We start from the raw sequence: 12,037 nt of genomic DNA on the forward strand, positions 1-12,037 counted from the left end.
GAGATGACTCCAACAATGATCCATGTATCACAGTATAACAACAATTCCATCATCTACATAAATGTATCGACTAAATAGTAGTAGTATGTAAAAACCCTGAGAAAAGGTCGGAAAATAGATTTGGCATAATGTGTAAAAGAAAATAAAAAATAAATGGCTTTCTACACACCGTACATGTTTTCACATACTGACCTACCTGGCTCGGCGGCGTAGGACCCACTCCAATGGTATTCACACACACTACAGCCATGTCTATACCCGTACCACAACGTCTGAAGCTAAATATAGTCATCTGACGAAAACTTAAACTGTATGCCAAGAAGCACTATCACAGATATTACTGTGGTCATTTAAGGCGGAAGCGAACATCTGTTAGAAATGTTGCTGATAAATTAATTAGGGCCTTCTGCGCGCATATTTTACGCCCCGCCTTGCCGATGTAATGCTGGAAAACTCGGATATGAATACACCTAACCGCGATATGACAGCTGGAAATGCCGACCGGGACTTGGTGTCAATTCTAAGGCTGTCAGTTCCCCACTAAATACAAACACACACTGTATTATTGTGACAACACAAACCATCATGTTAACCAAGATGACATGAAGGACCACACCAGGCTGTTCGTGCGGTATTGATGTGTCCCGACACACCCGTCCTCGGCACCTTGTCAGTCACAACTGGTCACACATTGTCAGTCAAAGGTAGTCACACCTTTCGGTCACAGAGTCACACCTAGTCACACCCTGTCAGTAAAAACTGGTCACAGCTTGTCAGTCACACGTATGACAACTAGTCATACATGTTGTTACTTTGCTCTAAGACTGTAGGGACAGGGCGGATTTTCAAACGGATGTTCTCTTTTCCACACGACATCTGTGAGACGGTGTTAGTGATGTGACATGTCACAGTGTATTGTACCATCCATTGAATCACCCTGAAAACATTCATCACCAGGAATACTGCCCATATCTGTGTACAGACTTACACCGGTGTGTCAATAATGTCCTGTATCTGTGTACTGCCTTAGACTGGTGAGTATACTGCCCTATATCTGTGTACTGCCTTAGACTGGTGAGTATACTGCCCTGTATCTGTGTACTGTCTTAGACTGGTGAGTATACTGCCCTGTATCTGTGTACTGCCTTAGACTGGTGAGTATACTGCCCTGTATCTGTGTACTGCCTTAGACTGGCGAATATACTGCCCTGTATCTGTGTACTGCCTTAGACTGGTGAGTATACTGCCCTGTATCTGTGTACGGCCTTACAGTGATGAGTATACTGCCCTTAAATATGTTTACAGCTCTACACTAGTGAGTATACTGCCCCGTATATGTGTACAACCTTACAGTGGTGAATGTACTGCCTTGTATCTGTGTACAATCTTACACTGGTGAGTATACTGCCCTGTATCTGTGTACTGCCTTAGACTGGTTAGAATACTGCCCCTTATCTGTGTACGGCTTCCACTGGTGAGTATACTGCCCTGTATCTGTGTACGGCTTTCACTGGTGAGTATACTGCCCCGTGTCTATGTACGGCTTTCACTGGTGAGTATACTGCCCTGCATCTGTGTACTGCCTTAGACTGGTGAGTACACTGCCCTGTATTTTTGTACGGCCTTACACTGGTGAGTATACTGCCCCTGAATATGTTTACAGCCCTACACTGGTGAGTATACTGCCCCGTATATGTGTACAACCTTACTGTGGTGAATGTACTGCCTTGTATCTGTGAACAATCTTACACTGGTGAGTATACTGCCCTGTATCTGTGTACAGACTTTCTCAGGTGAGTATACTACTCTGTATCTGTGTACAACGCTGGAGCAAAATGTATCGTATCTGTGTCCAATGCCGACCGGGACTTGGTGTCAATTCTAAGGCTGTCAGTTCCCCACTAAATACAAACACACACTGTATTATTGTGACAACACAAACCATCATGTTAACCAAGATGACATGAAGGACCACACCAGGCTGTTCGTGCGGTATTGATGTGTCCCGACACACCCGTCCTCGGCACCTTGTCAGTCACAACTAGTCACACATTGTCAGTCAAAGGTAGTCACACCTTTCGGTCACAGAGTCACACCTAGTCACACCCTGTCAGTAAAAACTGGTCACAGTTTGTCAGTCACACGTATGACAACTAGTCATACATGTTGTTACTTTGCTCTAAGACTGTAGGGACAGGGCGGATTTTCAAACGGATGTTCTCTTTTCCACACGACATCTGTGAGACGGTGTTAGTGATGTGACATGTCACAGTGTATTGTACCATCCATTGAATCACCCTGAAAACATTCATCACCAGGAATACTGCCCATATCTGTGTACAGACTTACACCGGTGTGTCAATAATGTCCTGTATCTGTGTACTGCCTTAGACTGGTGAGTATACTGCCCTGTATCTGTGTACTGCCTTAGACTGGTGAGTATACTGCCCTGTATCTGTGTACTGCCTTAGACTGGTGAGTATACTGCCCTGTATCTGTGTACTGCCTTAGACTGGTGAGTATACTGCCCTGTATCAGTGTACTGCCTTAGACTGGTGAATATACTGCCCTATATCTGTGTACTGCCTTAGACTGGTGAGTATACTGCCCTGTATCTGTGTACTGTCTTAGACTGGTGAGTATACTGCCCTGTATCTGTGTACTGCCTTAGACTGGTGAGTATACTGCCCTGTATCTGTGTACTGCCTTAGACTGGCGAATATACTGCCCTGTATCTGTGTACTGCCTTAGACTGGTGAGTATACTGCCCTGTATCTGTGTACGGCCTTACAGTGATGAGTATACTGCCCTTAAATATGTTTACAGCTCTACACTAGTGAGTATACTGCCCCGTATATGTGTACAACCTTACAGTGGTGAATGTACTGCCTTGTATCTGTGTACAATCTTACACTGGTGAGTATACTGCCCTGTATCTGTGTACTGCCTTAGACTGGTTAGAATACTGCCCCTTATCTGTGTACGGCTTCCACTGGTGAGTATACTGCCCTGTATCTGTGTACGGCTTTCACTGGTGAGTATACTGCCCCGTGTCTATGTACGGCTTTCACTGGTGAGTATACTGCCCTGCATCTGTGTACTGCCTTAGACTGGTGAGTACACTGCCCTGTATTTTTGTACGGCCTTACACTGGTGAGTATACTGCCCCTGAATATGTTTACAGCCCTACACTGGTGAGTATACTGCCCCGTATATGTGTACAACCTTACTGTGGTGAATGTACTGCCTTGTATCTGTGAACAATCTTACACTGGTGAGTATACTGCCCTGTATCTGTGTACAGACTTTCTCAGGTGAGTATACTACTCTGTATCTGTGTACAACGCTGGAGCAAAATGTCTCGTATCTGTGTCCAATCTAGCCTTACAATTGGGTAAAATCTATTACCATAACAATCATCCAATCATACTGCATTAAAGGAGTCACGGCTAAGCTATTTATTTCATCTTTTGATTAGTTCAATACAGTTTAGCGCCGTTATAATATTTTGAATATGGTTGAAAAGAAATTTTCATGTGAAACTATATACCTGTTTTAAAAACATTTTTGTTTGTGAAAAGCATCCCACTGAAAAGTTATCTTAAAGTTCTAATAAACTTTTTGGTAATCTCATCAAGTATTTGTACAGAAATCGTAAGGAAATTGCCGGGCAGCAATAAACTACTGCACATAAACGCCTGTACTGGACAGTTTGCTTCAGTATGAAAAACACTATTGTCAGGCACGTGCCCTGACAATATATATAACGCATATATAATGCCCCCACCCCTTCGTGCCCCCCCCCCCCCCCGTAGAGGAGGAGAAACCCGTCAGAATTATGACTCATAAAAACTGGATCACGATAACATTAAACTGCCGATTAGTCTTCTCAAATTATATAAATACTACTTACATGTAGGTGTTGCTAAGCTGGACGGGTTGGCTGAATGCACAAACAGGTGTCCGTATGATGATGTACAATGTGGAGCTGACAGAAACCAGTGGCCAACAATCTCAGTCTATTCTACATGATCCTGGCGACAGGCATAAACCATGCAAATGAATACGTGCTAGAGATCTTAGGAAGCTGATAGCCCATTATAAAATATCCCATGTGACCACATGCAAGCCACCATTTAGCCCTCAGCGCCCCCTCCCTCCACCCCCCTCCCATTGTCAACCATTCTTTGTGTAGTACAAACTATCCCGCATTCCGCCATCGTTCCATCGCTTCGCGTCATCATGCTGTCTGTAAAATCATTCACACTCTCTGCCAAAATGGCTTGTCGTTAGTGACAAGTATCACCACAAGCTTTATACATTGATATGTGATACGCTTATATAATAGCTAGGTATATGCAGTTAGAATACATTTTTCTAATTCATAAAGCACGACGTTAAACTCCAAGCAGCTACTCACTCTAATTCATCATGTTAAACTCACAGACATAAGTACATGGACTTCAACAGCGACAGAACGGACAGATGCAAGATTTAGTCCTTTAACAGTGGAGGGACATACAGACAGACATAGGTGTATGCTCTCGTTTCCGAAGTGACACAGACACAATTAACGTGAGGTCAGGTGATCTATGCTAATCTAATGAGATCAGTCGGATTATACATACCGATATATCATGTCTACATCCTTCCTGTTGCCTATAGACTGGGGATAAGCCGCTCTGTTCTCTTTGCGCCTCGCACTGAGGCTATGTCCCAACCCACTCGTCACCATCGCTACAATGTTATCCCGCCTGGGGTCAACATAAATGGCAATTAGGGGAAATTTGACGCTTAGCTTACCCAATTAGACCCTAGAGTTACTAGCTGGTATTTGGGTATAACCTTTACCAGCATAAAACAACTGTTCACGCTTAATACAGTCAACACCCAGCCTGTGGTACACCATAACCAATGTTTCGTCGCCTAGGTCTTTTCACACTGCATAGAATCAGTACCCAGCCTGTGTCACATCCTAATCCGTGTCTTGTCAAATAGTTCTGTTCATAGTGAGAACAGTCAGTATTCAGCCTGTGGCAGACCAAAACCCGCGTCTTGTCAAATAGTTCTGTTCATAGTGAGTACAGTCAGTATTCAGCCTGTGGCAGACCAAAACCCGTGTCTTGTCAAATAGTTCCGTTCGAACTGGATATTTATTTATTTGACTGGTGTTTTACGCCGTACTCAAGAATAGTTCACTTATACGACGGCGACCAGCATTCTGGTTGGAGGAAACCGGGCAGAGCCCAAGGGGAAACTCACGACCATCCACGGGTTGCTCGAGGACCTTCCCACCTAGGGTCGGGGAGGAAGCAAGCATAAGGTGGAACTCAGAGCGACCGCCTTGGTGAGAGGCTCCTGGGTCAGTACACTGCGCTAGCGCGCTAACCAACCAAGCCACGGAGGCTCCTCGCGCTAAATAATCAATGTGGTTCACTATAGCCCGTGTCTCGTCACCTGATTTTGTTCACAGTGAGTACAGTCAACACTCAGCCTTTGGCACACCATAACCGGTGTCTCGTCACCTGGTTCTGTTCACCCTCAATATAGGTCAACACCCAGCCTGTGCCACACCACAACCCGTGTCCTTTCAAATACTGATGTTCACAATGAGTACAGTCAATGCTAACTCTGTGGTTCACCATAATCTCTCTCTTGTCACCTAGGTCTGTTCACAGACAATACGGTCAGTGGTCAGCCTGTGGTACACCACCACCTATATTTTGTCAAATAGTTCTGTTCGCGCGGAATACAATCAATACCCACTGTATGGTACACCATAAACCGTGTCTCGTCACCTGATTTTATTCACAGTGAGTACAGTCAATAGCCACTCTATGGTACACCATAACCCGTGTCTCGTCACCTGATTTACTTCACAGTGAGTAGTCAACAGCCACTCTATGGTACACCATAACCCATGTCTCGTCACCTGACTCTGTTCACAGTGAGTACAGTCAATACCCATTCTATGGTACACCATAACCCGTGTCTCGTCACCTGATTTTGTTCACAGTGAGTACAGTCAATACCCAATCTATGGTACACCATAACCCGTGTCTTGTCACCTGATTTTGTTCACAGTGAGTACAGTCAATAGCCACTCTATGGTACACCATAACCCATGTCTCGTCACCTGATTTTATTCACAGTGAGTACAGTCAATGGCCACTCTATGGTACACCATAACCCATGTCTCGTCACCTGATTTTGTTCACAGTGAGTACAGTCAATACCCAATCTATGGTACACCATATCCCGTGTCTTGTCACCTGATTTTGTTCACAGTGAGTACAGTCAATAGCCACTCTATGGTACACCATATCCCGTGTCTCGTCACCTGGTTCTGTTCACAGTAAGTACAGTCAATAGCCACTCTGTGGTAAACCATATCCCGTGTCTTGTCACTTGATTTTGTTAACAGTGAGTACAGTTAATAGCCACTCTTTGGTACACCATATCCCGTGTTTCGTCATCTAATGTTGTTCACAGTGAGTACAGTCAATAGCCACTCTATGGTACACCATAACCCATGTCTCGTCACCTGATTTTGTTCACAGTGAGTACAGTCAATGGCCACTCTATGGTACACCATAACCCGTGTCTCGTCACCTGATTCTGTTCCTAGTGAATACAGTCAATACTTACTCTATGGTACACCATATCCCGTGTGTACACACCTGCTTCTGTTCACATTAAGCTTAGTCAATACCCACTCTATGGTACACCATAACCCTTGTCTCGTCACCTGGTTCTGTTCACAGTGAGTACAGTCAATACCCACTCTATGGTACACCATAACCCGTGTCTCGTCACTTGATTTTGTTCACAGTGAGTGCAGTCAATAGCCACTCTATGGTACACCATAACCCGTGTCTCGTCAACTGATTATGTTCAAAGTGAGTACAGTCAATAGCCACTCTATGGTACACCATAACCCATGTCTCGTCACCTGATTTTGTTCACAGTGAGTACAGTCAATAGCCACTCTATGGTACACCATAACCCGTGTCTCGTCACCTGATTTTGTTCACAGTGAGTACAGTCAATAGCCACTCTATGGTACACCATAACCCGTGTCTTGTCACCTGATTTTGTTCACAATGAGTACAGTCAATAGCCACTCTTTTGTACACCATATCCCGTGTCTCGTCATCTAATGTTGTTCACAGTGAGTACAGTCAATGCCCACTCTATGGTACACCATAACCCGTGTCTCGTCACCTGATTTCATTCACATTAAAAAGAGTCAATACCCACTCTGTGTTACACCTGGTTCGGTTCACAGTGAATACACTCAACACTCAGCCTTTGGCAAACCATAACCCGTGTCTTGTCACCTGGTTCTGTTGATAGCGATTACAGTCAATACTCACTCTATGGTACACTATAACCCGTGTCTCGTAGAGTCCCTTTCTGGCCGTGGAACTAGCCTTTGTGCTCTCAGCTTTTGTTTAGAGATCACCCAGTTTGAGGGTGGTGCGACATTACGTTCTGTCGCGCTTAGTGGCAAGACGTATTCACTAGCCTCTCTGTAAATAGTACATAGTTTAGTTCATTTCCACTTTGTAATACCGTATCTGTTTTGCACTCAGCAACCACACTGTTCCAAACGCATAGTTGTGGTCCTCTCTTTAGGGTAGTAGTTCTCGCCCTGGCCCACAATGTTGTGGGCAGGGCGAGTAAATAGACCCTTAAGTCTTAAGATGGTAATACAGGGAGGTGTACAACCGGTTGATGTATACAATCGGCAAAATTAGTTAGTGGGGAGTGGGCCTAATGTCTTAAAGGGACTAATCAATGTCTCTAGGGATGTCTGGAATGTTACAGTGGCTACGCAAACTGTGACGGAACAGCTGTTGGCTAGCGGCTTCACATTCAAAGGGGTAGATTGTCCAATATATGATGTGGAGCAGCAAAGGCTCCTGGTTAAATCTCGATGTCCGATCGAGGTGTCCGATAACACTATTCGAGGTTTGATGTCCCGGTATGGCACGGTCCATCACATCAGCCGGGAACATTGCCTTTTTGATAGGTCACTTGAGAATGGTATGCGCCGTATTTACATGAGTGGTGCGACCCAGATCATTCCGCAATCAGTTCCGGTTGGGAACTTTAGAATTCCTTTGTGGTATAGAGGTCAGGTCCATGCCTGTCACATCTGTGATAGCACAGAACATTTCAAGGCCGACTGTCCTTTAAAGGATAAATGCCTCAAGTGTAAACAGGCAGGCCACTTTCAAAAGGACTGCCCGTTGAGCGATGAAAATGACAATGGCGATAATGACGATAACGATTGTAATGCTAATGATGATGATAAAGATAGTAATGATTATGAAGTTGAAGGTGACAATAAAGATGAGAATGAAGGTCGGGGAGATGATGATGGTAATTATAGTGAGGGACATGTGGATGATATGGAAATTGGGGTTTCTAGCGAGTCTGCAACTTCCTTCCAGAGCAAAATAAGGGGACTTTGGATAACTCTGCTGCTGACAACGAGGAAGCTAGAGAGTGGCAAGTTGTCACTAGCTCCATGTCCTCCAGCAAAAAGATTCGAAATAAGCGCATTGATGCTACAAATAAGGTCAGGAAGTTAAGCGAATCGCCAGTAGTAGGTGGGCCCCAAAGCCTTTGCGAGGCATCTCAGACGTCAAATAGCTCGGAGTGGGTTGTCAGTATGAGTCAAATCTCGAATACCTCCTCACCCCCTAGATCGTCAGAAATTTCGAATACTTCGCCATCCTGCATTAAGGAGACGCAATCCAGTGGCGTGACGCCCTCCAAAGGTGCACTTGGTAAGAGCCCGTCCTTATGGGGTAGCACGTTCAGCCCTGACCCCCTGACGTCTACAACGTCACAGTTAGACGCTAGAGATATAGCAGATTGTCTTGATCCTCAGGGAAGCTCTCAGGAATCTGATATGTCTAGGACTGATGGAGAATCCAATATGGAGGAATCTCTTTCGGAAATGGATGCACCCGAAGACTTGCCTGCCTATACCAATGGCAAGGGTGAGGTCTTGGTACCTGTCTCAACATCCCTGGGGTCGTATTATCGCACATTGCGACGCGATTCTAAAGTTGACAAGGTCAAAAAGCAGAGGAAGTTGATAACGTTGTCACAGGAGGATTTTGCCGAGCGTAGGGCAGCGATGTATAAGAAGTCCAGAAAAAAAGAAAAAGAACAAATAACTATTAATAATGGCTTCTACAAAGATCTTTCTGTGGAACTGTAGAGCATTGAGGTGTAACCTCGCAGAGCTCCAGATGTTCGCTCAAGACCTCAATCCTATAGCTTTTAACTTGCAGGAAACTCTAATGACTGATCCTAGTTATCAATGTCGAGGTTATGTATCTCATCACGCTGTTGCCACGTCTACGAATGGAAAGGCATCAGGCGGTTCTTCTCTTTTGATCAGGCAGGGTGTAATACACAATAGAATGGCACTGAACACCGACTTGCAGGCGGTGGCGGTGCGTATCACACTGGGTATAGTATTAACAATCTGTTCTATTTATATACCACCTTCTTCTGCTCTTCACCAACAAGAGCTGCAAAATTTATATGATCAATTACCTAAACCGTGTCTTCTTTGGGTGACTTTAATGCCCACAGTGTTCTCTGGGGAGACTCTGAACGTAACCAGAAGGGCTCTGTATTGGAGGATTTTATATCTAATAACTCTCTATGCGTCTTAAATGATGTCACACATACTTACCTTCATCCTGCAAAGGGCACTTATTCCTTCCTTGATTTGGCTCTGGCTGATGCAGGGCTAAGGTTGGAATTCAAGCTGGAGCGTCCATGATGATCTGTGCGGAGGCGACCACTTCCCCACCATACTCACCCTTGAGGAGCCGGTATCTTCCTCCCTTCCACGCTTTAATTATGATAAAGCAGACTGGCCCGCTTGCTGTTCTGTGTGGTGAAACCCTTACTAGCGACCTTTTTCTTGATGCAGTTGATCCTATCCAGTTATTCTGGGATCAGCTAATCGATATAGCCTCCAAATGTATCCCGAAATCATGTGCGGTTCCCAGTATTAAAAAACCGTGGTTCACGGAGGACTGTAAACGAGCTAGGCGTTTCAGGAAACGTGCTGAGTGCGTGTACCGATGTAGACCATCTCCCGGTAATTTAGACGATGTTAGGCGTACTCGAGCTAAAGCCCGTAGGACTATCAAACAGTCCAAACGTGACTCTTGGAAACTTTATGTTTCTAAGATTAATCATCGTACTCCTATGTCAAAAGTCTGGAATATGATCTAACGCATCAAAGGCAAGGGATCCAGTGTCACTGTCAATCATCTTAAAGACTGGAATAATTCTTTGACAGAAAAACTTGACATAGCCAATAGGTTGGGCGCTTCTTTTGGGCACCATTCGTCTTCAGATAATTACTTGCCTCAGTTCCAGCGTAACAAGGAACGGACAGAGGCAAGTCCTCTTGATTTTACATCCTCAAAAGAAGAATCCTACAATGCTACATTTTCTCTACATGAACTATCCGAATCCCTGAGCAAGGCCCATGACTCAACTCCAGGGCCAGATGACATCCACTATCAACTTTTACGAAATCTTCCAGAATCTTCCTTGAGTGTGCTTCTTGGAATTTTTAATACCATTTGGATTTCCGGAAATTTTCCCGCTCATGGCAAAACGCTACTATTGTCCCCATCCCAAAGCCCAGAAAGGATTCTACGGATCCAAATAACTATCGTCCTATTTCCTTAACCAGTTGTGTATGCAAGACTATGGAGAGGATGATTAACGATCGCTTAGTCTGGTTTTTGGAGACTAATGAGTTGATAAGCGACATTTAATGTGGATTTCGAAAGAATCGCAGTACTGTTGAACACCTTGTTCGTCTAGAATCCTTTATTAAGAACGGTATGGTTAATCGAGACCATGTCGTATCTGTCTTTTTTGATCTGGAAAAGGCATATGACACTACTTGGAAATATGGCATTATGAAAGATATGCGTGGATTTGTACTTAGAGGTCGGCTTCCTGACTTTATTCGTAAATTCTTAGACCATCGTCACTTCCAAGTTCGGGTTGGGGCTACCCTATCTGACTACTTTGAACAAGATCAGGGGGTTCCTCAAGGCAGCATTTTATCAGTTACTCTCTTTAGCATTATGATTAATAACCTTGCCAGAGTTTTATCTCCTAGTATGAAATCGTCCCTTTTTGTGGACGATCTTGGTATCTCTTGTCGAGGCAAAGGTATGCACACTATTGAGAGACAGCTGCAGCTTTGCCATAACAAAATCCATGCCTGCGCACTGGAGAACGGATTTAAGTTCTCCAAGTCGAAGACTAACTGTGTACACTTTTGTCGGAAGTACTTCCCCCATGAAGACCCCAAGGTATTTTTAGATGGGTACCCCATCAAGGTTGTGCCGGAGGCAAAATTCTTCGGGGTGGTCTTCGATAAGCACCTTACATTTAAATCTCACATTAATTATCTTAGAGCCAGATGCCTAAAGGCGCTTGATATTTTGAAGGTTGTCTCTAGTGCTCGATGGGCAGGGGATCATTAAACCCTACTTTAGCTCAATCGAACACCGATTCGTTCTAAGCTAGACTATGCCTGCAGTGTTTATGGAGGTGCGTCACGCTCCCAGTTGAAGAAAATCAATACTTCACCTGGCCCTACGGTTGTGCTTAGGTGCTTTCCGCACCTCTCCGGTGGAGAGTCTGTATGTTGAGGCAAACGAGCCTCCCCTGGAACTATCCTTACAGTATATCACCAAGCTTAGAGCCAATCCATCCAACCCAGCCTTTGATTGTGTCTTCCATCCGGAATTTGAAGACTTATATGCTCAGAAGCCATCCATTGTTCCTCCACTGGGCGTCCGCATCCAGGAACATGTGCAAGCAGCTGGACTTGGGCTGGATACTATCACCCCCATACGCATCCAGGAAGATCCACCGTGGTTATGTCCTGAGCCTCAGGTTGATACCTCGCTCTCCTCCCTGAAGAAATCTTCCAGCAACCCTTTAGTATACCAACAGGAGTTTAGTAATA

This window comes from Liolophura sinensis, chromosome 1 (genome assembly GCF_032854445.1).
Source record: "Liolophura sinensis isolate JHLJ2023 chromosome 1, CUHK_Ljap_v2, whole genome shotgun sequence".
NCBI lineage: Eukaryota > Metazoa > Mollusca > Polyplacophora > Chitonida > Chitonidae > Liolophura > Liolophura sinensis.